The sequence below is a fragment of the Rhinoderma darwinii genome, unplaced genomic scaffold (assembly GCF_050947455.1).
Source record: "Rhinoderma darwinii isolate aRhiDar2 unplaced genomic scaffold, aRhiDar2.hap1 Scaffold_628, whole genome shotgun sequence".
NCBI lineage: Eukaryota > Metazoa > Chordata > Amphibia > Anura > Rhinodermatidae > Rhinoderma > Rhinoderma darwinii.
In genome coordinates, this window is record NW_027464184.1 from 120,446 (window position 1) to 140,639 (window position 20,194).

The window sequence follows — 20,194 nt, forward strand, 5'->3', positions numbered from 1 at the left end:
TGAAACAAAATCTAAACAACATAATAAAAAGTCAACAGCACCACGGATTCCCAGACAGTCTCCCACACTGGTACTAGCGAGGCCTTAAGCTGTGTAACTTCTGTGATCTAACGAGAGCAGGGACATTCAGCTTAGAATGGCCATTGACATTAAATTCTTTAATCCATAGTCCTTTTTAATCGATTGTGAAACAAAATCTAAACGACATAATAAAAATTCAACCGCACAACGGATTCCGAGACAGTCTCCCACACTGGTACTAGCGAGGCCTTAAGCTGGGTAACTTCTGCGATCTGACGAGAGCAGGCACATTCAGCTTAGAATGGCCATTGACGTTAAATGATTTAATCCATAGTCCTATTTAATCTATTGTGAAACAAAATCTAAACGACATAATAAAAAGTCAACCGCACCACGGATTCCCAGACAGTCTCCCACACTGGTACTAGCGAGGCCTTAAGCTGTGTAACTTCTGCGATCTGACGAGAGCAGGCACACTCAGCTTAGAATGGCCATTGACATTAAAAGCCTTAATCCATAGTCCTATTTAATCTATTGTGAAACAAAATCTAAACAACATAATAAAAAGTCAACCGCACCACGCATTCCCAGACAGTCTCCCACACGGGTACCAGCGAGGCCTTAAGCTGTGTAACTTCTGCGATCTGACGAGAGCAGGGACATTCAGCTTAGAATGGCCATTGACGTTAAATGCTTTAATCCATAGTCCTATTTAATCTATTGTGAAACAAAATCTGAACGACATAATAAAAAGTCAACCGCACCACGGATTCCCAGACAGTCTCCCACACTGGTACTAGCGAGGCGTTAAGCTGTGTAACTTCTGCGCTCTAACAAGAGCAGGCACATTCAGATTAGAATGGCCACTGACTTTAAATGCTTTAATCCATAGTCCTATTTAATCTATTGTGAAACAAAATCTAAACGACATAATAAAAAGTCAACCGCACCACGGATTCCCAGACAGTCTCCCACACTGGTACTAGCGAGGCCTTAAGCTGTGTAACTTCTGTGATCTGACGAGAGCAGGGACATTCAGCTTAGAATGGCCATTGACATTAAATGCTTTAATCCATAGTCCTTTTTAATCGATTGTGAAACAAAATCTAAACGACATAATAAGAATTCAACCGCACCACGGATTCCCAGACAGTCTCCCACACTGGTACTAGCGAGGCGTTAAGCTGTGTAACTTCTGCGATCTGACGAGAGCAGGCACATTCAGCTTAGAATGGCCATTGACATTAAAAGACTTAATCCATAGTCCTATTTAATCTATTGTGAAACAAAATCTAAACAACATAATAAAAAGTCAACTGCACCACGGATTCCCAGACAGTCTCCCACACTGGTACTAGCGAGGCCTTAAGCTGTGTAACTTCTGCGATCTGACGAGAGCAGGGACATTCAGCTTAGAATGGCCATTGACATTAAATTCTTTAATCCATAGTCCTTTTTAATCGATTGTGAAACAAAATCTAAACGACATAATAAAAATTCAACCGCACCACGGATTCCCAGACAGTCTCCCACACTGGTACTAGCGAGGCCTTAAGCTGTGTAACTTCTGCGTTCTGACTAGAGCAGGAACATTCAGCTTAGAATGGCCATTGACGTTAAATGCTTTAATCCATAGTCCTATTTAATCTATTGTGAAACAAAATCTAAACGACATAATAAAAAGTCAACCGCACCACGGATTCCCAGACAGTCTCCCACACTGGTACTAGCGAGGCCTTAAGTTGTGTAACTTCTGCGATCTGACGAGAGCAGGCACATTCAGCTTAGAATGGCCATTGACGTTAAATGCTTTAATCCATAGTCCTATTTAATCTATTGTGAAACAAAATCTAAACGAGATAATAAAAAGTCAACCGCACCACGGATTCCCAGACAGTCTCCCACACTGGTACTAGCGAGGCGTTAAGCTGTGTAACTTCTGCGATCTAACGAGGGCAGGCACATTCAGCTTAGAATGGCAATTGACGTTAAATTCTTTAATCCATAGTCCTTTTTAATCGATTGTGAAACAAAATCTAAACGACATAATAAAAAGTCAACCGCACCACGGATTCCCAGACAGTCTCCCACACTGGTACTAGCGAGGCCTTAAGCTGTGTAACTTCTGCGTTCGGACGAGAGCAGGCACATTCAGCTTAGAATGGCCATTGACGTTAAATGCTTTAATCCATAGTCCTATTAAATCTATTGTGAAACAAAATCTAAACGACATAATAAAAAGTCAACCGCACCACGGATTCCCAGACAGTCTCCCACACTGGTACTAGCGAGGCGTTAAGCTGTGTAACTTCTGCGATCTAACGAGAGCAGGCACATTCAGCTTAGAATGAGCATTGACTTTAAATGCTTTAATCCATAGTCCTTTTTAATCTATTGTGAAACAAAATCTAAACGACATAATAAAAAGTCAACCGCACCACGGATTCCCAGACAGTCTCCCACACTGGTACTAGCGAGGCCTTAAGCTGTGTAACTTCTGCGATCTGACGAGAGCAGGCACATTCAGCTTAGAATGGCCATTGACATTAAAAGCCTTAATCCATAGTCCTATTTAATCTATTGTGAAACAAAATCTAAACAACATAATAAAAAGTCAACCGCACCACGGATTCCCAGACAGTCTCCCACACTGTTACTAGCGAGGACTTAAGCTATGTAACTTCTGCGTTCTGACGAGAGCAGGCACATTCAGCTTAGAATGGCCATTGACGTTAAATGCTTTAATCCATAGTCCTTTTTAATCTATTGTGAAACAAAATCTAAACGACATAATAAAAAGTCAACCGCACCACGGATTCCCAGACAGTCTCCCACACTGGTACTAGCGAGGCGTTAAGCTGTGTAACTCATGCGCTCTAACGAGAGCAGGCACATTCAGCTTAGAATGGCCATTGACTTTAAATGCTTTAACCCATAGTCCTTTTTAATCGATTGTGAAACAAAATCTAAACAACATAATAAAAAGTCAACCGCACCACGGATTCCCAGACAGTCTCCCACACTAGTACTAGCGAGGACTTAAGCTATGTAACTTCTGCGTTCTGACGAGAGCAGGCACATTCAGCTTAGAATGGCCATTGACGTTAAATGCTTTAATCCATAGTCCTTTTTAATCGATTGTGAAACAAAATCTAAACGACATAATAAAAAGTCAACCGCACCACGGATTCCCAGACAGTCTCCCACACTGGTACTAGCGAGGCCTTAAGCTGTGTAACTTCTGCGATCTGACGAGAGCAGGCACATTCAGCTTAGAATGGCCATTGACATTAAATGCTTTAATCCATAGTCCTTTTTAATCGATTGTGAAACAAAATCTAAACAACATAATAAAAAGTCAACAGCACCACGGATTCCCAGACAGTCTCCCACACTGGTACTAGCGAGGCCTTAAGCTGTGTAACTTCTGCGATCTGACGAGAGCAGGGACATTCAGCTTAGAATGGCCATTGACATTAAATTTTTTAATCCATAGTCCTTTTTAATCGATTGTGAAACAAAATCTAAACGACAAAATAAAAATTCAACCGCACAACGGATTCCGAGACAGTCTCCCACACTGGTACTAGCGAGGCCTTAAGCTGGGTAACTTCTGCGATCTGACGAGAGCAGGCACATTCAGCTTAGAATGGCCATTGACGTTAAATGATTTAATCCATAGTCCTATTTAATCTATTGTGAAACAAAATCTAAACGACATAATAAAAAGTCAACCGCACCACGGATTCCCAGACAGTCTCCCACACTGGTACTAGCGAGGCCTTAAGCTGTGTAACTTCTGCGATCTGACGAGAGCAGGCACATTCAGCTTAGAATGGCCATTGACATTAAATGCTTTAATCCATAGTCCTTTTTAATCGATTGTGAAACAAAATCTAAACGACATAATAAAAAGTCAACAGCACCACGGATTCCCAGACAGTCTCCCACACTGGTACTAGCGAGGCCTTAAGCTGTGTAACTTCTGCGATCTGACGAGAGCAGGCACATTCAGCTTAGAATGGCCATTGACATTAAAAGCCTTAATCCATAGTCCTATTTAATCTATTGTGAAACAAAATCTAAACAACATAATAAAAAGTCAACCGCACCACGGATTCCCAGACAGTCTCCCACACTGGTACTAGCGAGGCCTTAAGCTGTGTAACTTCTGCGATCTAACGAGAGCAGGCACATTCAGCTTAGAATGGCCATTGACATTAAATGCTTTAATCCATAGTCCTTTTTAATCGATTGTGAAACAAAATCTAAACGACATAATAAAAACTCAACCGCACCACAGATTCCCAGACAGTCTCCCACACTGGTACTAGCGAGGCCTTAAGCTGTGTAACTTCTGCGTTCGGACGAGAGCAGGCACATTCAGCTTAGAATGGCCATTGACGTTAAATGCTTTAATCCATAGTCCTTTTTAATCGATTGTGAAACAAAATCTAAACGACATAATAAAAAGGCACCGCACCACGGATTCCCAGACAGTCTCCCACACTGGTACTAGCGAGGCCTTAACCTGTGTAACTTCTGCGATCTAACGAGAGCAGGCACATTCAGCTTAGAATGGCCATTGACATTAAATGCTTTAATCCATAGTCCTTTTTAATCGATTGTGAAACAAAATCTAAACGACATAATAAAAAGTCAACCGCACCACGGATTCCCAGACAGTCTCCCACACTGGTACTAGCGAGGCCTTAAGCTGTGTAACTTCTGCGATCTGACGAGAGCAGGCACATTCAGCTTAGAATGACCATTGACATAAAAAGCCTTAATCCATAGTCCTATTTAATCTATTGTGAAACAAAATCTAAACAACATAATAAAAAGTCAACCGCACCACGGATTCCCAGACAGTCTCCCACACTGGTACTAGCGAGGACTTAAGCTATGTAACTTCTGCGTTCTGACGAGAGCAGGCACATTCAGCTTAGAATGGCAATTGACGTTAAATGCTTTAATCCATAGTCCTTTTTAATCGATTGTGAAACAAAATCTAAACGACATAATAAAAAGGCAACCGCACCACGGATTCCCAGACAGTCTCCCGCACTGGTACTAGCGAGGCCTTAACCTGTGTAACTTCTGCGATCTGACGAGAGCAGGGACATTCAGCTTAGAATGGCCATTGACATTAAATGCTTTAATCCATAGTCCTTTTTAATCGATTGTGAAACAAAATCTAAACGACATAATAAAAATTCAACCGCACAACGGATTCCGAGACAGTCTCCCACACTGGTACTAGCGAGGCGTTAAGCTGTGTAACTTCTGCGCTCTAACGAGAGCAGGCACATTCAGCTTAGAATGGCCATTGACTTTAAATGCTTTAATCCATAGTCCTTTTTAATCGATTGTGAAACAAAATCTAAACGACATAATAAAAAGTCAACCGCACCACGGATTCCCAGACAGTCTCCCACACTGGTACTAGCGAGGCCTTAAGCTGTGTAACTTCTGCGATCTGACGAGAGCAGGCACATTCAGCTTAGAATGGCCATTGACATTAAAAGCCTTAATCCATAGTCCTATTTAATCTATTGTGAAACAAAATCTAAACAACATAATAAAAAGTCAACCGCACCACGGATTCCTAGACAGTCTCCCACACTGGTACTAGCGAGGACTTAAGCTATGTAACTTCTGCGTTCTGACGAGAGCAGGCACATTCAGCTTAGAATGGCCATTGACGTTAAATGCTTTAATCCATAGTCCTTTTTAATCGATAGTGAAACAAAATCTAAACGACATAATAAAAAGTCAACCGCACCACGGCTTCCCAGACAGTCTCCCACACTGGTACTAGCGAGGCCTTAAGCTGTGTAACTTCTGCGATCTGACGAGAGCAGGCACATTCAGCTTAGAATTGACATTAAATGCTTTAATCCATAGTCCTTTTTAATCGATTGTGAAACAAAATCTAAACGACATAATAAAAAGTCAACAGCACCACGGATTCCCAGACAGTCTCCCACACTGGTACTAGCGAGGCCTTAAGCTGTGTAACTTCTGCGATCTGACGAGAGCAGGGACATTCAGCTTAGAATGGCCATTGACATTATATGCTTTAATCCATAGTCCTTTTTAATCGATTGTGAAACAAAATCTAAACGACATAATAAAAATTCAACCGCACAACGGATTCCGAGACAGTCTCCCACACTGGTACTAGCGAGGCCTTAAGCTGGGTAACTTCTGCGATCTGACGAGAGCAGGCACATTCAGCTTAGAATGGCCATTGACGTTAAATGATTTAAATCCATAGTCCTATTTAATCTATTGTGAAACAAAATCTAAACGACATAATAAAAAGTCAACCGCACCACGGATTCCCAGACAGTCTCCCACACTGGTACTAGAGAGGCGTTAAGCTGTGTAACTTCTGCGATCTAACGAGAGCAGGCACATTCAGCTTAGAATGGCCATTAACATTAAATGCTTTAATCCATAGTCCTTTTTAATCGATTGTGAAACAAAATCTAAACGACATAATAAAGAGTCAACCGCACCACGGATTCCCAGACAGTCTCCCACACTGGTACTAGCGAGGCCTTTAGCTGTGTAACTTCTGCGATCTGACGAGAGCAGGCACATTCAGCTTAGAATGGCCATTGACATTAAAAGCCTTAATCCATAGTCCTATTTAATCTATTGTGAAACAAAATCTAAACAACATAATAGAAAGTCAACCGCACCACGGATTCCCAGACAGTCTCCCACACTGGTACTAGCGAGGCCTTAAGCTGTGTAACTTCTGCGATCTGACGAGAGCAGGCACATTCAGCTTAGAATGGCCATTGACATTAAATGCTTTAATCCATAGTCCTTTTTAATCGATAGTGAAACAAAATCTAAACGACATAATAAAAAGTCAACCGCACCACGGATTCCCAGACAGTCTCCCACACTGGTACTAGCGAGGCCTTAAGCTGTGTAACTTCTGCGATCTGACGAGAGCAGGCACATTCAGCTTAGAATTGACATTAAATGCTTTAATCCATAGTCCTTTTTAATCGATTGTGAAACAAAATCTAAACGACATAATAAAAAGTCAACAGCACCACGGATTCCCAGACAGTCTCCCACACTGGTACTAGCGAGGCCTTAAGCTGTGTAACTTCTGCGATCTGACGAGAGCAGGGACATTCAGCTTAGAATGGCCATTGACATTATATGTTTTAATCCATAGTCCTTTTTAATCGATTGTGAAACAAAATCTAAACGACATAATAAAAAGGCAACCGCACCACTGATTCCCAGACAGTCTCCCACACTGGTACTAGCGAGGCCTTAAGCTATGTAACTTCTGCGATCTGACGAGAGCAGGCACATTCAGCTTAGAATGGCCATTGGCATTAAATGCTTTAATCCATAGTCCTTTTTAATCGATTGTGAAACAAAATCTAAACGACATAATAAAAAGTCAACCGCACCACGGTTTCCCAGACAGTCTCCCACACTGGTACTAGCGAGGCCTTAAGCTGTGTAACTTCTGCGATCTGACGAGAGCAGGCACATTCAGCTTAGAATGGCCATTAACGTTAAATGTTTTAATCCATAGTCCTTTTTAATCGATTGTGAAACAAAATCTAAATGACATAATAAAAAGTCAACCGCACCACGGATTCCCAGACAGTCTCCCACACTGGTACTAGCGAGGCCTTAAGCTGTATAACTTCTGCGATCTGATGAGAGCAGGCACATTCAGCTTAGAATGGCCATTGACATTAAATGCTTTAATCCATAGTCCTTTTTAATCGATTGTGAAACAAAATCTAAACGACATAATAAAAAGTCAACCGCACCACGGATTCCCAGACAGTCTCCCACACTGGTACTAGCGAGGCCTTAAGCTGTGTAACTACTGCGTTCTGACGAGAGTAGGCACATTCAGCTTAGAATGGCTATTGACGTTAAATGCTTTAATCCATAGTCCTATTTAATCTATTGTGAAACAAAATCTAAACGACATAATAAAAAGTCAACAGCACCACGGATTCCCAGACAGTCTCCCACACTGGTACTAGCGAGGCCTTAAGCTGTGTAACTTCTGCGATCTGACGAGAGCAGGGACATTCAGCTTAGAATGGCCATTGACATTATATGTTTTAATCCATAGTCCTTTTTAATCGATTGTGAAACAAAATCTAAACGACATAATAAAAAGGCAACCGCACCACTGATTCCCAGACAGTCTCCCACACTGGTACTAGCGAGGCCTTAAGCTGTATAACTTCTGCGATCTGATGAGAGCAGGCACATTCAGCTTAGAATGGCCATTGACATTAAATGCTTTAATCCATAGTCCTTTTTAATCGATTGTGAAACAAAATCTAAACGACATAATAAAAAGTCAACCGCACCACGGATTCCCAGACAGTCTCCCACACTGGTACTAGCGAGGCCTTAAGCTGTGTAACTACTGCGTTCTGACGAGAGTAGGCACATTCAGCTTAGAATGGCTATTGACGTTAAATGCTTTAATCCATAGTCCTATTTAATCTATTGTGAAACATAATCTAAACGACATAATAAAAAGTCAACCGCACCACAGATTCCCAGACAGTCTCCCACACTGGTACTAGCGAGGCCTTAAGCTGTGTAACTTCTGCGATCTGACGAGAGCAGGCACATTCAGCTTAGAATGGCCATTGACATTAAATGCTTTAATCCATAGTCCTTTTTAATCGATTGTGAAACAAAATCTAAATGACATAATAAAAAGTCAACCGCACCACGGATTCCCAGACAGTCTCCCACACTGGTACTAGCGAGGCCTTAAGTTGTGTAACTTCTGCGATCTGACGAGAGCAGGGACATTCAGCTTAGAATGGCCATTGACGTTAAATGTTTTAATCCATAGTCCTATTTAATCTATTGTGAAACAAAATCTAAACGAAATAATGAAAAGTCAACCGCACCACGGATTCCCAGACAGTCTCGCACACTGGTACTAGCGAGGCGTTAAGCTGTTTAACTTCTGCGATCTAACGAGAGCATGCACATTCAGCTTAGAATGGCCATTGACATTAAATGCTTTAATCCATAGTCCTTTTTAATCGATTGTGAAACAAAATCTAAACAACATAATAAAAAGTCAAGCGCACCACGGATTCCCAGACAGTCTCACACACTGGTACTAGCGAGGCCTTAAGCTGTGTAATTTCTGCGATCTGATGAGAGCAGGCACATTCAGCTTAGAATGGCCATTGACATTAAATGCTTTAATCCATAGTCCTTTTTAATCGATTGTGAAACAAAATCTAAACGACATAATAAAAATTCAACCGCACCACGGATTCCCAGACAGTCTCCCACACTAGTACTAGCTAGGCCTTAAGCTGTGTAACTACTGCGATCTGACGAGAGCAGGCACATTCAGCTTAGAATGGCCATTGACTTTAAATGCTTTAATCCATAGTCCTATTTAATCTATTGTGAAACAAAATCTAAACGACATAATAAAAAGTCAACCGCACCACGGATTCCCAGACAGTCTCCCACACTAATACTAGCGAGGCGTTAAGCTGTGTAACTTCTGCGCTCTAACGAGAGCAGGCACATTCAGCTTAGAATGGCCATTGACTTTAAATGCTTTAATCCATAGTCCTTTTTAATCGATTGTGAAACAAAATCTAAACGACATAATAAAAAGTCAACCGCACCACGGATTCTCAGACAGTCTCCCACACTGGTACTAGCGAGGCCTTAAGCTGTGTAACTTCTGCGATCTGACGAGAGCAGGCACATTCAGCTTAGAATGGCCATTGACATTAAATGCTTTAATCCATAGTCCTTTTTAATCGATTGTGAAACAAAATCTAAACGACATAATAAAAAGTCAACAGCACCACGGATTCCCAGACAGTCTCCCACACTGGTACTAGCGAGGCCTTAAGCTGTGTAACTTCTGCGATCTGACGAGAGCAGGGACATTCAGCTTAGAATGGCCATTAACATTAAATGCTTTAATCCATAGTCCTTTTTAATCGATTGTGAAACAAAATCTAAACGACATAATAAAAATTCAACCGCGCAACGGATTCCGAGACAGTCTCCCACACTGGTACTAGCGAGGCCTTAAGCTGGGTAACTTCTGCGATCTGACGAGAGCAGGCACATTCAGCTTAGAATGGCCATTGACATTAAAAGCCTTAATCCATAGTCCTATTTAATCTATTGTGAAACAAAATCTAAACAACATAATAAAAAGTCAACCGCACCACGGATTCCCAGACAGTCTCCCACACTGGTACTAGCGAGGCCTTAAGCTGTGTAACTTCTGCGATTTGACGAGAGCAGGGACATTCAGTTTAGAATGGCCATTGACATTAAATGCTTTAATCCATAGTCCTTTTTAATCGATTTTGAAACAAAATCTAAACGACATAATAAAAAGTCAACCGCACCACGGATTCCCAGACAGTCTCCCACACTGGTACTAGCGAGGCCTTAAGCTGTGTAACTTCTGCGTTCTGACGAGAGCAGGCACATTCAGCTTAGAATGGCCATTGACGTTAAATGCTTTAATCCATAGTCCTATTTAATCTATTGTGAAACAAAATCTAAACGACATAATAAAAAGTCAACCGCACCACGGATTCCCAGACAGTCTCCCACACTGGTACTAGCGAGGCCTTAAGCTGTGTAACTTCTGCGCTCTGACGAGAGCAGGCACATTCAGCTTAGAATGGCCATTGACATGAAATGCTTTAATCCATAGTCCTTTTTAATCGATTGTGAAACAAAATCTAAACGACATAATAAAAAGGCAACCGCACCACTGATTCCCAGACAGTCTCCCACACTGGTACTAGCGAGGCCTTAAGCTATGTAACTTCTGCGATCTGACGAGAGCAGGCACATTCAGCTTAGAATGGCCATTGACATTAAATGCTTTAATCCATAGTCCTTTTTAATCGATTGTGAAACAAAATCTAAACGACATAATAAAAAGTCAACCGCACCACGGTTTCCCAGACAGTCTCCCACACTGGTACTAGCGAGGCCTTAAGCTGTGTAACTTCTGCGATCTGACGAGAGCAGGCACATTCAGCTTAGAATGGCCATTAACGTTAAATGTTTTAATCCATAGTCCTATTTAATCTATTGTGAAACAAAATCTAAACGACATAATAAAAAGTCAACCGCACCACGGATTCCCAGACAGTCTCCCACACTGGTACTAGCGAGGCCTTAAGCTGTGTAACTTCTGCGATCTGATGAGAGAAGGCACATTCAGCTTAGAATGGCCATTGACATTAAATGCTTTAATCCATAGTCCTTTTTAATCGATTGTGAAACAAAATCTAAACGACATAATAAAAATTCAACCGCACCACGGATTCCCAGACAGTCTCCCACACTGGTACTAGCGAGGCCTTAAGCTGTGTAACTTCTGCGATCTGACGAGAGCAGGCACATTCAGCTTAGAATGGCCATTGACATTAAATGCTTTAATCCATAGTCCTATTTAATCTATTGTGAAACAAAATCTAAACGACATAATAAAAAGGCAACCGCACCACGGATTCCCAGACAGTCTCCCACACTGGTACTAGCGAGGCGTTAAGCTGTGTAACTTCTGCGATCTATCGAGAGCAGGCACATTCAGCTTAGAATGGCCATTGACATTAAATGCTTTAATCCATAGTCCTTTTTAATCGATTGTGAAACAAAATCTAAACGACATAATAAAATGTCAACCGCACCACGGATTCCCAGACAGTCTCCCACACTGGTACTAGCGAGGCCTTAAACTGTGTAACTTCAGCGATCTGACGAGAGCAGGCACATTCAGCTTAGAATGGCCATTAACGTTAAAAGTTTTAATCCACAGTCCTATTTAATCTATTGTGAAACAAAATCTAAACGACATAATAAAAAGTCAACCGCACCACGGATTCCCAGACAGTCTCCCACACTGGTACTAGCGAGGCCTTAAGCTTTGTAACTTCTGCGATCTGATGAGAGCAGGCACATTCAGCTTAGAATGGCCATTGACATTAAATGCTTTAATCCATAGTCCTTTTTAATCGATTGTGAAACAAAATCTAAACGACATAATAAAAATTCAACGCACCACGGATTCCCAGACAGTCTCCCACACTGGTACTAGCTAGGCCTTAAGCTGTGTAACTTCTGCGATCTGACGAGAGCAGGCACATTCAGCTTAGAATGGCCATTGACTTTAAATGCTTTAATCCATAGTCCTTTTTAATCGATTGTGAAACAAAATCTAAACGACATAATAAAAAGTCAACCGCACCACGGATTCCAAGACAGTCTCCCACACTGGTACTAGCGAGGCCTTAAGCTGTGTAACTTCTGCGATCTGACGAGAGCAGGCACATTCAGCTTAGAATGGCCATTGACATTAAATGCTTTAATCCATAGTCCTTTTTAATCGATTGTGAAACAAAATCTAAACGACATAATAAAAAGTCAACAGCACCACGGATTCCCAGACAGTCTCCCACACTGGTACTAGCGAGGCCTTAAGCTGTGTAACTTCTGCGATCTGACGAGAGCAGGGACATTCAGCTTAGAATGGCCATTGACATCAAATGCTTTAATCCATAGTCCTTTTTAATCGATTGTGAAACAAAATCTAAACGACATAATAAAAATTCAACCGCACAACGGATTCCGAGACAGTCTCCCACACTGGTACTAGCGAGGCCTTAAGCTGGGTAACTTCTGCGATCTGATGAGAGCAGGCACATTCAGCTTAGAACGGCCATTGACGTTAAATGATTTAATCCATAGTCCTATTTAATCTATTGTGAAACAAAATCTAAACGACATAATAAAAAGTCAACCGCACCACGGATTCCCAGACAGTCTCCCACACTGGTACTAGCGAGGCCTTAAGCTGTGTAACTTCTGCGATCTGACGAGAGCAGGCACATTCAGCTTAGAATGGCCATTGACATTAAATGCTTTAATCCATAGTCCTTTTTAATCGATTGTGAAACAAAATCTAAACGACATAATAAAAAGTCAACAGCACCACGGATTCCCAGACAGTCTCCCACACTGGTACTAGCGAGGCCTTAAGCTGTGTAACTTCTGCGATCTGACGAGAGCAGGGACAATCAGCTTAGAATGGCCATTGACATTAAATGCTTTAATCCATAGTCCTTTTTAATCGATTGTGAAACAAAATCTAAACGACATAATAAAAAGTCAACCGCACCACGGATTCCCAGACAGTCTCCCACACTGGTACTAGGGAGGCGTTAAGCTGTGTAACTTCTGCGATCTAACGAGAGCAGGCACATTCAGTTTAGAATGGCCATTAACATTAAATGCTTTAATCCATAGTCCTTTTTAATCGATTGTGAAACAAAATCTAAACGACATAATAAAAAGTCAACCGCACCACGGATTCCCAGACAGTCTCCCACACTGGTACTAGCGAGGCCTTAAGCTGTGTAACTTCTGCGATCTGACGAGAGCAGGCACATTCAGCTTAGAATGGCCATTGACATTAAAAGCCTTAATCCATAGTCCTATTTAATCTATTGTGAAACAAAATCTAAACAACATAATAAAAAGTCAACCGCACCACGGATTCCCAGACAGTCTCCCACACTGGTACTAGCGAGGCTTTAAGCTGTGTAACTTTTGCGATTTGACGAGAGCAGGGACATTCAGTTTAGAATGGCCATTGACATTAAATGCTTTAATCCATAGTCCTATTTAATCTATTGTGAAACAAAATCTAAACGACATAATAAAAAGTCAACCGCACCACGGATTCCCAGACAGTCTCCCACTCTGGTACTAGCGAGGCCTTAAGCTGTGTAACTTCTGCGATCTGACGAGAGCAGGCACATTCAGCTTAGAATGGCCATTGACATGAAATGCTTTAATCCATAGTCCTTTTTAATCGATTGTGAAACAAAATCTAAACGACATAATAAAAAGGCAACCGCACCACTGATTCCCAGACAGTCTCCCACACTGGTACTAGCGAGGCCTTAAGCTATGTAACTTCTGCGATCTGACGAGAGCAGGCACATTCAGCTTAGAATGGCCATTGACATTAAATGCTTTAATCCATAGTCCTTTTTAATCGATTGTGAAACAAAATCTAAACGACATAATAAAAAGTCAACCGCACCACGGTTTCCCAGACAGTCTCCCACACTGGTACTAGCGAGGCCTTAAGCTGTGTAACTTCTGCGATCTGACGAGAGCAGGCACATTCAGCTTAGAATGGCCATTAACGTTAAATGTTTTAATCCATAGTCCTATTTAATCTATTGTGAAACAAAATCTAAACGACATAATAAAAAGTCAACTGCACCACGGATTCCCAGACAGTCTCCCACACTGGTACTAGCGAGGCCTTAAGCTGTGTAACTTCTGCGATCTGATGAGAGCAGGCACATTCAGCTTAGAATGGCCATTGACATTAAATGCTTTAATCCATAGTCCTTTTTAATCGATTGTGAAACAAAATCTAAACGACATAATAAAAAGTCAACCGCACCACGGATTCCCAGACAGTCTCCCACACTGGTACTAGCGAGGCCTTAAGCTGTGTAACTTCTGCGATCTGACGAGAGCAGGGACATTCAGCTTAGAATTGCCATTGACATTAAATGCTTTAATCCATAGTTCTTTTTAATCGATTGTGAAACAAAATCTAAACGACATAATAAAAATTCAACCGTTCCACGGATTCCCAGACAGTCTCCCACACTGGTACTAGTGAGGCCTTAAGCTGTGTAACTTCTGCGATCTGACGAGAGCAGGCACATTCAGCTTAGAATGGCCATTGACGTTAAATGCTTTAATCCATAGTCCTATTTAATCTATTGTGAAACAAAATCTAAACGACATAATAAAAAGTCAACCGCACCACGGATTCCCAGACAGTCACCCACACTGGTACTAGCGAGGTGTTAAGCTGTGTAACTTCTGCGATCTAACGAGAGCAGGCACATTCAGCTTAGAATGGCCTTTGACATTAAATGCTTTAATCCATAGTCCTTTTTAATCGATTGTGAAACAAAATCTAAACGACATAATAAAAAGTAAACCGCACCACGGATTCCCAGACAGTCTCCCACACTGGTACTAGCGAGGCCTTAAGCTGTGTAACTTCTGCGATCTGACGAGAGCAGGCACATTCAGCTTAGAATGGTCATTGACATTAAATGCTTTAATCCATAGTCCTTTTTAATCGATTGTGAAACAAAATCTAAACAACATAAAAAAAATTCAACCGCTCCACGGATTCCCAGACAGTCTCCCACACTGGTACTAGCGAGGCCTTAAGCTGTGTAACTTCTGCGATCTGACGAGAGCAGGCACATTCAGCTTAGAATGGCCATTGACGTTAAGTGCTTTAATCCATAGTCCTATTTAATCTATTGTGAAACAAAATCTAAACGACATAATAAAAAGTCAACCGCACCACGGATTCCCAGACAGTCACCCACACTGGTACTAGCGAGGCGTTAAGCTGTGTAACTTCTGCGATCTGACAAGAGCAGGCACATTCAGTTTAGAATGGCCATTGACATTAAAAGCCTTAATCCATAGTCCTATTTAATCTATTGTGAAACAAAATCTAAACAACATAATAAAAAGTCAACCGCACCACGCATTCCCAGACAGTCTACCACACTGGTACCAGCGAGGCCTTAAGCTGTGTAACTTTTGCGAACTAACGAGAGCAGGGACATTCAGCTTAGAATGGCCATTGACATTAAATGCTTTAATCCATAGTCCTTTTTAATCGATTGTGAAACAAAATCTAAACGACATAATAAAAAGTCAACAGCACCACGGATTCCCAGACAGTCTCCCACACTGGTACTAGTGAGGCCTTAAGCTGTGTAACTTCTGCGATCTGACGAGAGCAGGGACATTCAGCTTAGAATGGCCATTGACATTAAATGCTTTAATCCATAGTCCTTTTTAATCGATTGTGAAACAAAATCTAAACGACATAATAAAAATACAACTGCACAACGGATTCCGAGACAGGCTCCCACACTGGTACTAGCGAGGCCTTAAGCTGGGTAACTTCTGCGAAATGACTAGAGCAGGCACATTCAGCTTAGAATGGCCATTGACATTAAAAGCCTTAATCCATAGTCCTATTTAATCTACTGTGAAACAAAATCTAAACAACATAATAAAAAGTCAACCGCACCACGGAATCCCAGACAGTCTCCCACACTGGTAATAGCGAGGCCTTAAGCTGTGTAACTTTTGCAATCTGACGAGAGCAGGGACATTCAGCTTAGAATGGCCATTGACATTAAAGGCTTTAATCCATAGTCCTTTTTAATCGATTGTGAAACATAATCTAAACGACATAATAAAAAGTCAACCGCACCACGGATTCCCAGACAGTCTCCCACACTGGTACTAGCGAGGCCTTAAGCTGTGTAACTTCTGCGATCTGACGAGAGCAGGCACATTCAGCTTAGAATGGCCATTGACATTAAAAGCCTTAATCCATAGTCCTATTTAATCGATTGTGAAACAAAATCTAAACGACATAATAAAAATTCAACCGCACCACGGATTCCCAGACAGTCTCCCACACTGGTACTAGCGAGGCCTTAAGCTGTGTAACTTCTGCGTTCTGACGAGAGCAGGCACATTCAGCTTAGAATGGCCATTGACATTAAAAGCCTTAATCCATAGTCCTATTTAATCTACTGTGAAACAAAATCTAAACAACATAATAAAAAGTCAACCGCACCACGGATTCCCAGACAGTCTCCCACACTGGTACTAGCGAGGCCTTAAGCTGTGTAACTTTTGCGATCTGACGAGGGCAGGGACATTCAACTTAGAATGGCCATTGACATTAAAGGCTTTAATCCATAGTCCTTTTTAATCGATTGTGAAACATAATCTAAACGACATAATAAAAAGGCAACCGCACCACGGCTTCCCAGACAGTCTCCCACACTGGTACTAGCGAGGCCTTAAGCTGTGTAACTTCTGCGATCTGACGAGAGCAGGCACATTCAGCTTAGAATGGCCATTGACATTAAATGCTTTAATCCATAGTCCTTTTTAATCTATTGTGAAACAAAATCTAAACGACATAATAAAAAGTCAACCGCACCACGGATTCCCAGACAGTCTCCCACACTGGTACTAGCGAGGCCTTAAGCTGTGTAACTTCTGCGATCTGACAAGAGCAGGCACATTCAGCTTAGAATGGCCATTGACATTAAATGCTTTAATCCATAGTCCTTTTTAATCGATTGTGAAACAAAATCTAAACGACATAATAAAAAGTCAACCGCACCACGGATTCCCAGACAGTCTCCCACACTGGTACTAGCGAGGCCTTAAGCTGTGTAACTTCTGCGATCTGACGAGAGCAGGGGCATTCAGCTTAGAATGGCCATTGACATTAAATGCTTTAATCCATAGTCCTTTTTAATCGATTGTGAAACAAAATCTAAACGACATAATAAAAATTCAACCGCACCACGGATTCCCAGACAGTCTCCCACACTGGTACTAGCGAGGCCTTAAGCTGTGTAACTTCTGCGATCTGACGAGAGCAGGCACATTCAGCTTAGAATGGCAATTGACGTTAAATGTTTTAATCCATAGTCCTATTTAATCTATTGTGAAACAAAATCTAAACGAAATAATAAAAAGTCAACCGCACCACGGATTCCCAGACAGTCTCCCACACTGGTACTAGCGAGGCGTTAAGCTGTTTAACTTCTGCGATATAACGAGAGCATGCACATTCAGCTTAGAATGGCCATTGACATTAAATGCTTTAATCCATAGTCCTTTTTAATCGATTGTGAAACAAAATCTAAACGACATAATAAAAAGTCAACCGCACCACGGATTCCCAGACAGTCTCCCACACTGGTACTAGCGAGGCCTTAAGCTGTGTAACTTCTGCGATCAGACGAGTGCAGGCACATTCAGCTTAGAATGGCCATTGACTTTAAAAGCCTTAATCCATAGTCCTATTTAATCTATTGTGAAACAAAATCTAAACAACATAATAAAAAGTCAACCGCACCACGGATTCCCAGACAGTCTCCCACACTGGTACTAGCGAGGCCTTAAGCTGTGTAAGTTCTGCGATCTGACGAGAGCAGGCACATTCAGCTTAGAATGGCCATTGATGTTAAATGCTTTAATCCATAGTCCTATTTAATCTATTGTGAAACAAAATCTAAACGACATAATAAAAAGTCAACCGCACCACGGATTCCCAGACAGTCTACCACTCTGGTACTACCGAGGCCTTAAGCTGCGTAACTTCTGCGATCTGACGAGAGCAGGGATATTCAGCTTAGAATGGCCATTGACGTTAAATGCTTTAATCCATAGTCCTATTTAATCTATTGTGAAACAAAATCTAAACGACATAATAAAAATTCAACCACACCACGGAGACTGTCTGTGAATACGTGGTGCGGTTGACTTTTTATTATGTCGTTTCGATTTTGTTTCACAATAGATTAAATAGGACTATGGATTAAAGAGGACTATGGATTAAAGCATTTAACGTCAATGGCCATTCTAAGCTGAATGTGCCTGCACTCGTCAGATCGCAGAAGTTACACAGCTTAAGGCCTCGCTAGTACCAGTGTGGGAGACTGTCTGGGAATCCGTGGTGCGGTTGAATTTTTATTATGTCGTTTAGATTTTGTTTCACAATCGATTAAAAAGGACTATGGATTAAAGCATTTAATGTCAATGGCCATTCTAAGCTGAATGTGCCTGCTCTCGTCAGATCGCTGAAGTTACACAGCTTAAGGCCTCGATAGTACCAGTGTGGGAGACTGTCTGGGAATCCGTGGTGCGGTTGACTTTTTATTATGTCGTTTAGATTTTGTTTCACAATCGATTAAAAAGGACTATGGATTAAAGCATTTAATGTCAATGGCCATTCTAAGCTGAATGTGCCTGCTCTCGTCAGATCGCAGAAGTTACACAGCTTAAGGCCTCGCTAGTACCAGTGTGGGAGACTGTCTGGGAATCCGTGGTGCGGTTGCCTTTCTATTATGTCGTTTAGATTTTGTTTCACAATAGATTAAATAGGACTATGGATTAAAGCATTTAACGTCAATAGCTATTCTAAGCTGAATGTGCCTGCTCTCGTCAGAACGCAGAAGTTACACAGCTTATGGCCTCGCTAGTACCAGTGTGGGAGACTGTCTGGGAATCCGTGGTGCGGTTGGCTTTTTATTATGTTGTTTAGATTTTGTTTCACAATAGATTAAATAGGACTATGGATTAAGGCTTTTAATGTCAATGGCCATTCTAAGCTGAATGTGCCTGTTCTCGTTAGATCGCAGAAGTTACACAGCTTAACGCCTCGCTAGTACCAGTGTGGGAGACTGTCTGGGAATCCGTGGTGCGGTTGACTTTTTATTATGTCGTTTAGATTTTGTTTCGCAATAGATTAAATAGGACTATGGATTAAAGCATTTAACGTCAATGGCCATTCTAAACTGAATGTGCATGCTCTCGTCAGATCGCAGAAGTTACACAGCTTAAGGCCTCGCTAGTACCAGTGTGGGAGACTGTCTGGGAATCCGTGGTCCGGTTGGCTTTTTATTATGTTGTTTAGATTTTGTTTCACAATAGATTAAATAGGACTATGGATTAAGGCTTTTAATGTCAATGGCCATTCTAAGCTGAATGTGCTTGTTCTCGTTAGATCGCAGAAGTTACACAGCTTAACGCCTCGCTAGTACCAGTGTGGGAGACTGTCTGGGAATCCGTGGTGCGGTTGACTTTTTATTATGTCGTTTAGATTTTGTTTCACAATAGATTAAATAGGACTATGGATTAAGGCTTTTAATGTCAATGGCCATTCTAAGCTGAATGTGCCTGTTCTCGTTAGATCGCAGAAGTTACACAGCTTAACGCCTCGCTAGTACCAGTGTGGGAGACTGTCTGGGAATCCGTGGTGCGGTTGACTTTTTATTATGTCGTTTAGATTTTGTTTCACAATAGATTAAATAGGACTATGGATTAAGGCTTTTAATGTCAATGGCCATTCTAAGCTGAATGTGCCTACTCTCGTCAGATCGCAGAAGTTACACAGCTTAAGGCCTCGCTAGTACCAGTGTGGGAGACTGTCTGGGAATCCGTGGTGCGGTTGGCTTCTTATTATGTCGTTTAGATTTTG

General features: G+C 41.7%; 86 pseudogenes; 8 read left to right on the forward strand and 78 right to left on the reverse strand.

Moving 5' to 3' along the window:
* Positions 1-29: 29 nt before the first annotated feature.
* LOC142726471 (5S ribosomal RNA) lies at positions 30-148 on the reverse strand (annotated as a pseudogene).
* Positions 149-401: 253 nt separating this feature from the next.
* On the reverse strand, positions 402-520 carry LOC142726473 (5S ribosomal RNA; annotated as a pseudogene).
* A 67-nt stretch (positions 521-587) lies between these two features.
* LOC142726538 (5S ribosomal RNA) lies at positions 588-706 on the reverse strand (annotated as a pseudogene).
* Positions 707-959: 253 nt separating this feature from the next.
* On the reverse strand, positions 960-1,078 carry LOC142726516 (5S ribosomal RNA; annotated as a pseudogene).
* A 67-nt stretch (positions 1,079-1,145) lies between these two features.
* On the reverse strand, positions 1,146-1,264 carry LOC142726575 (5S ribosomal RNA; annotated as a pseudogene).
* A 67-nt stretch (positions 1,265-1,331) lies between these two features.
* Positions 1,332-1,450, reverse strand: LOC142726635 (5S ribosomal RNA; annotated as a pseudogene).
* Positions 1,451-1,517: 67 nt separating this feature from the next.
* On the reverse strand, positions 1,518-1,636 carry LOC142726547 (5S ribosomal RNA; annotated as a pseudogene).
* A 67-nt stretch (positions 1,637-1,703) lies between these two features.
* On the reverse strand, positions 1,704-1,822 carry LOC142726499 (5S ribosomal RNA; annotated as a pseudogene).
* A 67-nt stretch (positions 1,823-1,889) lies between these two features.
* On the reverse strand, positions 1,890-2,008 carry LOC142726584 (5S ribosomal RNA; annotated as a pseudogene).
* A 67-nt stretch (positions 2,009-2,075) lies between these two features.
* LOC142726503 (5S ribosomal RNA) lies at positions 2,076-2,194 on the reverse strand (annotated as a pseudogene).
* Positions 2,195-2,447: 253 nt separating this feature from the next.
* Positions 2,448-2,566, reverse strand: LOC142726605 (5S ribosomal RNA; annotated as a pseudogene).
* Positions 2,567-2,633: 67 nt separating this feature from the next.
* Positions 2,634-2,752, reverse strand: LOC142726585 (5S ribosomal RNA; annotated as a pseudogene).
* A 253-nt stretch (positions 2,753-3,005) lies between these two features.
* LOC142726512 (5S ribosomal RNA) lies at positions 3,006-3,124 on the reverse strand (annotated as a pseudogene).
* A 67-nt stretch (positions 3,125-3,191) lies between these two features.
* LOC142726606 (5S ribosomal RNA) lies at positions 3,192-3,310 on the reverse strand (annotated as a pseudogene).
* A 67-nt stretch (positions 3,311-3,377) lies between these two features.
* LOC142726583 (5S ribosomal RNA) lies at positions 3,378-3,496 on the reverse strand (annotated as a pseudogene).
* A 253-nt stretch (positions 3,497-3,749) lies between these two features.
* On the reverse strand, positions 3,750-3,868 carry LOC142726608 (5S ribosomal RNA; annotated as a pseudogene).
* Positions 3,869-3,935: 67 nt separating this feature from the next.
* On the reverse strand, positions 3,936-4,054 carry LOC142726458 (5S ribosomal RNA; annotated as a pseudogene).
* A 67-nt stretch (positions 4,055-4,121) lies between these two features.
* LOC142726624 (5S ribosomal RNA) lies at positions 4,122-4,240 on the reverse strand (annotated as a pseudogene).
* Positions 4,241-4,307: 67 nt separating this feature from the next.
* Positions 4,308-4,426, reverse strand: LOC142726504 (5S ribosomal RNA; annotated as a pseudogene).
* Positions 4,427-4,678: 252 nt separating this feature from the next.
* Positions 4,679-4,797, reverse strand: LOC142726625 (5S ribosomal RNA; annotated as a pseudogene).
* A 67-nt stretch (positions 4,798-4,864) lies between these two features.
* Positions 4,865-4,983, reverse strand: LOC142726509 (5S ribosomal RNA; annotated as a pseudogene).
* Positions 4,984-5,050: 67 nt separating this feature from the next.
* On the reverse strand, positions 5,051-5,169 carry LOC142726579 (5S ribosomal RNA; annotated as a pseudogene).
* A 253-nt stretch (positions 5,170-5,422) lies between these two features.
* Positions 5,423-5,541, reverse strand: LOC142726609 (5S ribosomal RNA; annotated as a pseudogene).
* Positions 5,542-5,608: 67 nt separating this feature from the next.
* LOC142726554 (5S ribosomal RNA) lies at positions 5,609-5,727 on the reverse strand (annotated as a pseudogene).
* A 67-nt stretch (positions 5,728-5,794) lies between these two features.
* On the reverse strand, positions 5,795-5,913 carry LOC142726588 (5S ribosomal RNA; annotated as a pseudogene).
* A 61-nt stretch (positions 5,914-5,974) lies between these two features.
* On the reverse strand, positions 5,975-6,093 carry LOC142726607 (5S ribosomal RNA; annotated as a pseudogene).
* Positions 6,094-6,347: 254 nt separating this feature from the next.
* Positions 6,348-6,466, reverse strand: LOC142726596 (5S ribosomal RNA; annotated as a pseudogene).
* Positions 6,467-6,533: 67 nt separating this feature from the next.
* On the reverse strand, positions 6,534-6,652 carry LOC142726637 (5S ribosomal RNA; annotated as a pseudogene).
* A 67-nt stretch (positions 6,653-6,719) lies between these two features.
* On the reverse strand, positions 6,720-6,838 carry LOC142726610 (5S ribosomal RNA; annotated as a pseudogene).
* A 67-nt stretch (positions 6,839-6,905) lies between these two features.
* LOC142726591 (5S ribosomal RNA) lies at positions 6,906-7,024 on the reverse strand (annotated as a pseudogene).
* Positions 7,025-7,085: 61 nt separating this feature from the next.
* Positions 7,086-7,204, reverse strand: LOC142726619 (5S ribosomal RNA; annotated as a pseudogene).
* Positions 7,205-7,271: 67 nt separating this feature from the next.
* LOC142726568 (5S ribosomal RNA) lies at positions 7,272-7,390 on the reverse strand (annotated as a pseudogene).
* Positions 7,391-7,457: 67 nt separating this feature from the next.
* Positions 7,458-7,576, reverse strand: LOC142726462 (5S ribosomal RNA; annotated as a pseudogene).
* Positions 7,577-7,643: 67 nt separating this feature from the next.
* Positions 7,644-7,762, reverse strand: LOC142726528 (5S ribosomal RNA; annotated as a pseudogene).
* A 67-nt stretch (positions 7,763-7,829) lies between these two features.
* Positions 7,830-7,948, reverse strand: LOC142726533 (5S ribosomal RNA; annotated as a pseudogene).
* A 67-nt stretch (positions 7,949-8,015) lies between these two features.
* Positions 8,016-8,134, reverse strand: LOC142726631 (5S ribosomal RNA; annotated as a pseudogene).
* Positions 8,135-8,201: 67 nt separating this feature from the next.
* On the reverse strand, positions 8,202-8,320 carry LOC142726507 (5S ribosomal RNA; annotated as a pseudogene).
* Positions 8,321-8,387: 67 nt separating this feature from the next.
* On the reverse strand, positions 8,388-8,506 carry LOC142726535 (5S ribosomal RNA; annotated as a pseudogene).
* Positions 8,507-8,573: 67 nt separating this feature from the next.
* On the reverse strand, positions 8,574-8,692 carry LOC142726636 (5S ribosomal RNA; annotated as a pseudogene).
* Positions 8,693-8,759: 67 nt separating this feature from the next.
* Positions 8,760-8,878, reverse strand: LOC142726514 (5S ribosomal RNA; annotated as a pseudogene).
* A 253-nt stretch (positions 8,879-9,131) lies between these two features.
* LOC142726558 (5S ribosomal RNA) lies at positions 9,132-9,250 on the reverse strand (annotated as a pseudogene).
* A 67-nt stretch (positions 9,251-9,317) lies between these two features.
* LOC142726559 (5S ribosomal RNA) lies at positions 9,318-9,436 on the reverse strand (annotated as a pseudogene).
* A 253-nt stretch (positions 9,437-9,689) lies between these two features.
* Positions 9,690-9,808, reverse strand: LOC142726492 (5S ribosomal RNA; annotated as a pseudogene).
* Positions 9,809-9,875: 67 nt separating this feature from the next.
* On the reverse strand, positions 9,876-9,994 carry LOC142726564 (5S ribosomal RNA; annotated as a pseudogene).
* Positions 9,995-10,247: 253 nt separating this feature from the next.
* On the reverse strand, positions 10,248-10,366 carry LOC142726571 (5S ribosomal RNA; annotated as a pseudogene).
* A 67-nt stretch (positions 10,367-10,433) lies between these two features.
* Positions 10,434-10,552, reverse strand: LOC142726540 (5S ribosomal RNA; annotated as a pseudogene).
* A 67-nt stretch (positions 10,553-10,619) lies between these two features.
* LOC142726459 (5S ribosomal RNA) lies at positions 10,620-10,738 on the reverse strand (annotated as a pseudogene).
* Positions 10,739-10,805: 67 nt separating this feature from the next.
* LOC142726555 (5S ribosomal RNA) lies at positions 10,806-10,924 on the reverse strand (annotated as a pseudogene).
* A 67-nt stretch (positions 10,925-10,991) lies between these two features.
* LOC142726463 (5S ribosomal RNA) lies at positions 10,992-11,110 on the reverse strand (annotated as a pseudogene).
* A 67-nt stretch (positions 11,111-11,177) lies between these two features.
* Positions 11,178-11,296, reverse strand: LOC142726520 (5S ribosomal RNA; annotated as a pseudogene).
* Positions 11,297-11,363: 67 nt separating this feature from the next.
* On the reverse strand, positions 11,364-11,482 carry LOC142726497 (5S ribosomal RNA; annotated as a pseudogene).
* Positions 11,483-11,735: 253 nt separating this feature from the next.
* On the reverse strand, positions 11,736-11,854 carry LOC142726550 (5S ribosomal RNA; annotated as a pseudogene).
* Positions 11,855-11,921: 67 nt separating this feature from the next.
* LOC142726490 (5S ribosomal RNA) lies at positions 11,922-12,040 on the reverse strand (annotated as a pseudogene).
* Positions 12,041-12,107: 67 nt separating this feature from the next.
* LOC142726595 (5S ribosomal RNA) lies at positions 12,108-12,225 on the reverse strand (annotated as a pseudogene).
* A 67-nt stretch (positions 12,226-12,292) lies between these two features.
* On the reverse strand, positions 12,293-12,411 carry LOC142726488 (5S ribosomal RNA; annotated as a pseudogene).
* A 67-nt stretch (positions 12,412-12,478) lies between these two features.
* Positions 12,479-12,597, reverse strand: LOC142726464 (5S ribosomal RNA; annotated as a pseudogene).
* Positions 12,598-12,850: 253 nt separating this feature from the next.
* Positions 12,851-12,969, reverse strand: LOC142726612 (5S ribosomal RNA; annotated as a pseudogene).
* Positions 12,970-13,036: 67 nt separating this feature from the next.
* LOC142726515 (5S ribosomal RNA) lies at positions 13,037-13,155 on the reverse strand (annotated as a pseudogene).
* Positions 13,156-13,408: 253 nt separating this feature from the next.
* On the reverse strand, positions 13,409-13,527 carry LOC142726601 (5S ribosomal RNA; annotated as a pseudogene).
* A 253-nt stretch (positions 13,528-13,780) lies between these two features.
* On the reverse strand, positions 13,781-13,899 carry LOC142726576 (5S ribosomal RNA; annotated as a pseudogene).
* Positions 13,900-13,966: 67 nt separating this feature from the next.
* LOC142726557 (5S ribosomal RNA) lies at positions 13,967-14,085 on the reverse strand (annotated as a pseudogene).
* A 67-nt stretch (positions 14,086-14,152) lies between these two features.
* LOC142726468 (5S ribosomal RNA) lies at positions 14,153-14,271 on the reverse strand (annotated as a pseudogene).
* A 67-nt stretch (positions 14,272-14,338) lies between these two features.
* LOC142726590 (5S ribosomal RNA) lies at positions 14,339-14,457 on the reverse strand (annotated as a pseudogene).
* Positions 14,458-14,524: 67 nt separating this feature from the next.
* On the reverse strand, positions 14,525-14,643 carry LOC142726495 (5S ribosomal RNA; annotated as a pseudogene).
* A 67-nt stretch (positions 14,644-14,710) lies between these two features.
* Positions 14,711-14,829, reverse strand: LOC142726581 (5S ribosomal RNA; annotated as a pseudogene).
* Positions 14,830-15,082: 253 nt separating this feature from the next.
* Positions 15,083-15,201, reverse strand: LOC142726542 (5S ribosomal RNA; annotated as a pseudogene).
* A 67-nt stretch (positions 15,202-15,268) lies between these two features.
* Positions 15,269-15,387, reverse strand: LOC142726539 (5S ribosomal RNA; annotated as a pseudogene).
* A 439-nt stretch (positions 15,388-15,826) lies between these two features.
* Positions 15,827-15,945, reverse strand: LOC142726479 (5S ribosomal RNA; annotated as a pseudogene).
* A 439-nt stretch (positions 15,946-16,384) lies between these two features.
* LOC142726613 (5S ribosomal RNA) lies at positions 16,385-16,503 on the reverse strand (annotated as a pseudogene).
* A 67-nt stretch (positions 16,504-16,570) lies between these two features.
* LOC142726477 (5S ribosomal RNA) lies at positions 16,571-16,689 on the reverse strand (annotated as a pseudogene).
* Positions 16,690-16,756: 67 nt separating this feature from the next.
* LOC142726577 (5S ribosomal RNA) lies at positions 16,757-16,875 on the reverse strand (annotated as a pseudogene).
* Positions 16,876-16,942: 67 nt separating this feature from the next.
* On the reverse strand, positions 16,943-17,061 carry LOC142726474 (5S ribosomal RNA; annotated as a pseudogene).
* A 67-nt stretch (positions 17,062-17,128) lies between these two features.
* LOC142726506 (5S ribosomal RNA) lies at positions 17,129-17,247 on the reverse strand (annotated as a pseudogene).
* A 67-nt stretch (positions 17,248-17,314) lies between these two features.
* On the reverse strand, positions 17,315-17,433 carry LOC142726597 (5S ribosomal RNA; annotated as a pseudogene).
* Positions 17,434-17,500: 67 nt separating this feature from the next.
* Positions 17,501-17,619, reverse strand: LOC142726484 (5S ribosomal RNA; annotated as a pseudogene).
* A 253-nt stretch (positions 17,620-17,872) lies between these two features.
* Positions 17,873-17,991, reverse strand: LOC142726493 (5S ribosomal RNA; annotated as a pseudogene).
* Positions 17,992-18,058: 67 nt separating this feature from the next.
* On the reverse strand, positions 18,059-18,177 carry LOC142726531 (5S ribosomal RNA; annotated as a pseudogene).
* Positions 18,178-18,244: 67 nt separating this feature from the next.
* On the reverse strand, positions 18,245-18,363 carry LOC142726618 (5S ribosomal RNA; annotated as a pseudogene).
* A 200-nt stretch (positions 18,364-18,563) lies between these two features.
* LOC142726541 (5S ribosomal RNA) lies at positions 18,564-18,682 on the forward strand (annotated as a pseudogene).
* Positions 18,683-18,749: 67 nt separating this feature from the next.
* On the forward strand, positions 18,750-18,868 carry LOC142726486 (5S ribosomal RNA; annotated as a pseudogene).
* A 67-nt stretch (positions 18,869-18,935) lies between these two features.
* On the forward strand, positions 18,936-19,054 carry LOC142726483 (5S ribosomal RNA; annotated as a pseudogene).
* A 67-nt stretch (positions 19,055-19,121) lies between these two features.
* LOC142726521 (5S ribosomal RNA) lies at positions 19,122-19,240 on the forward strand (annotated as a pseudogene).
* Positions 19,241-19,307: 67 nt separating this feature from the next.
* On the forward strand, positions 19,308-19,426 carry LOC142726563 (5S ribosomal RNA; annotated as a pseudogene).
* A 253-nt stretch (positions 19,427-19,679) lies between these two features.
* LOC142726593 (5S ribosomal RNA) lies at positions 19,680-19,798 on the forward strand (annotated as a pseudogene).
* Positions 19,799-19,865: 67 nt separating this feature from the next.
* Positions 19,866-19,984, forward strand: LOC142726565 (5S ribosomal RNA; annotated as a pseudogene).
* A 67-nt stretch (positions 19,985-20,051) lies between these two features.
* LOC142726536 (5S ribosomal RNA) lies at positions 20,052-20,170 on the forward strand (annotated as a pseudogene).
* The last annotated feature ends 24 nt before the right edge of the window (positions 20,171-20,194 follow it).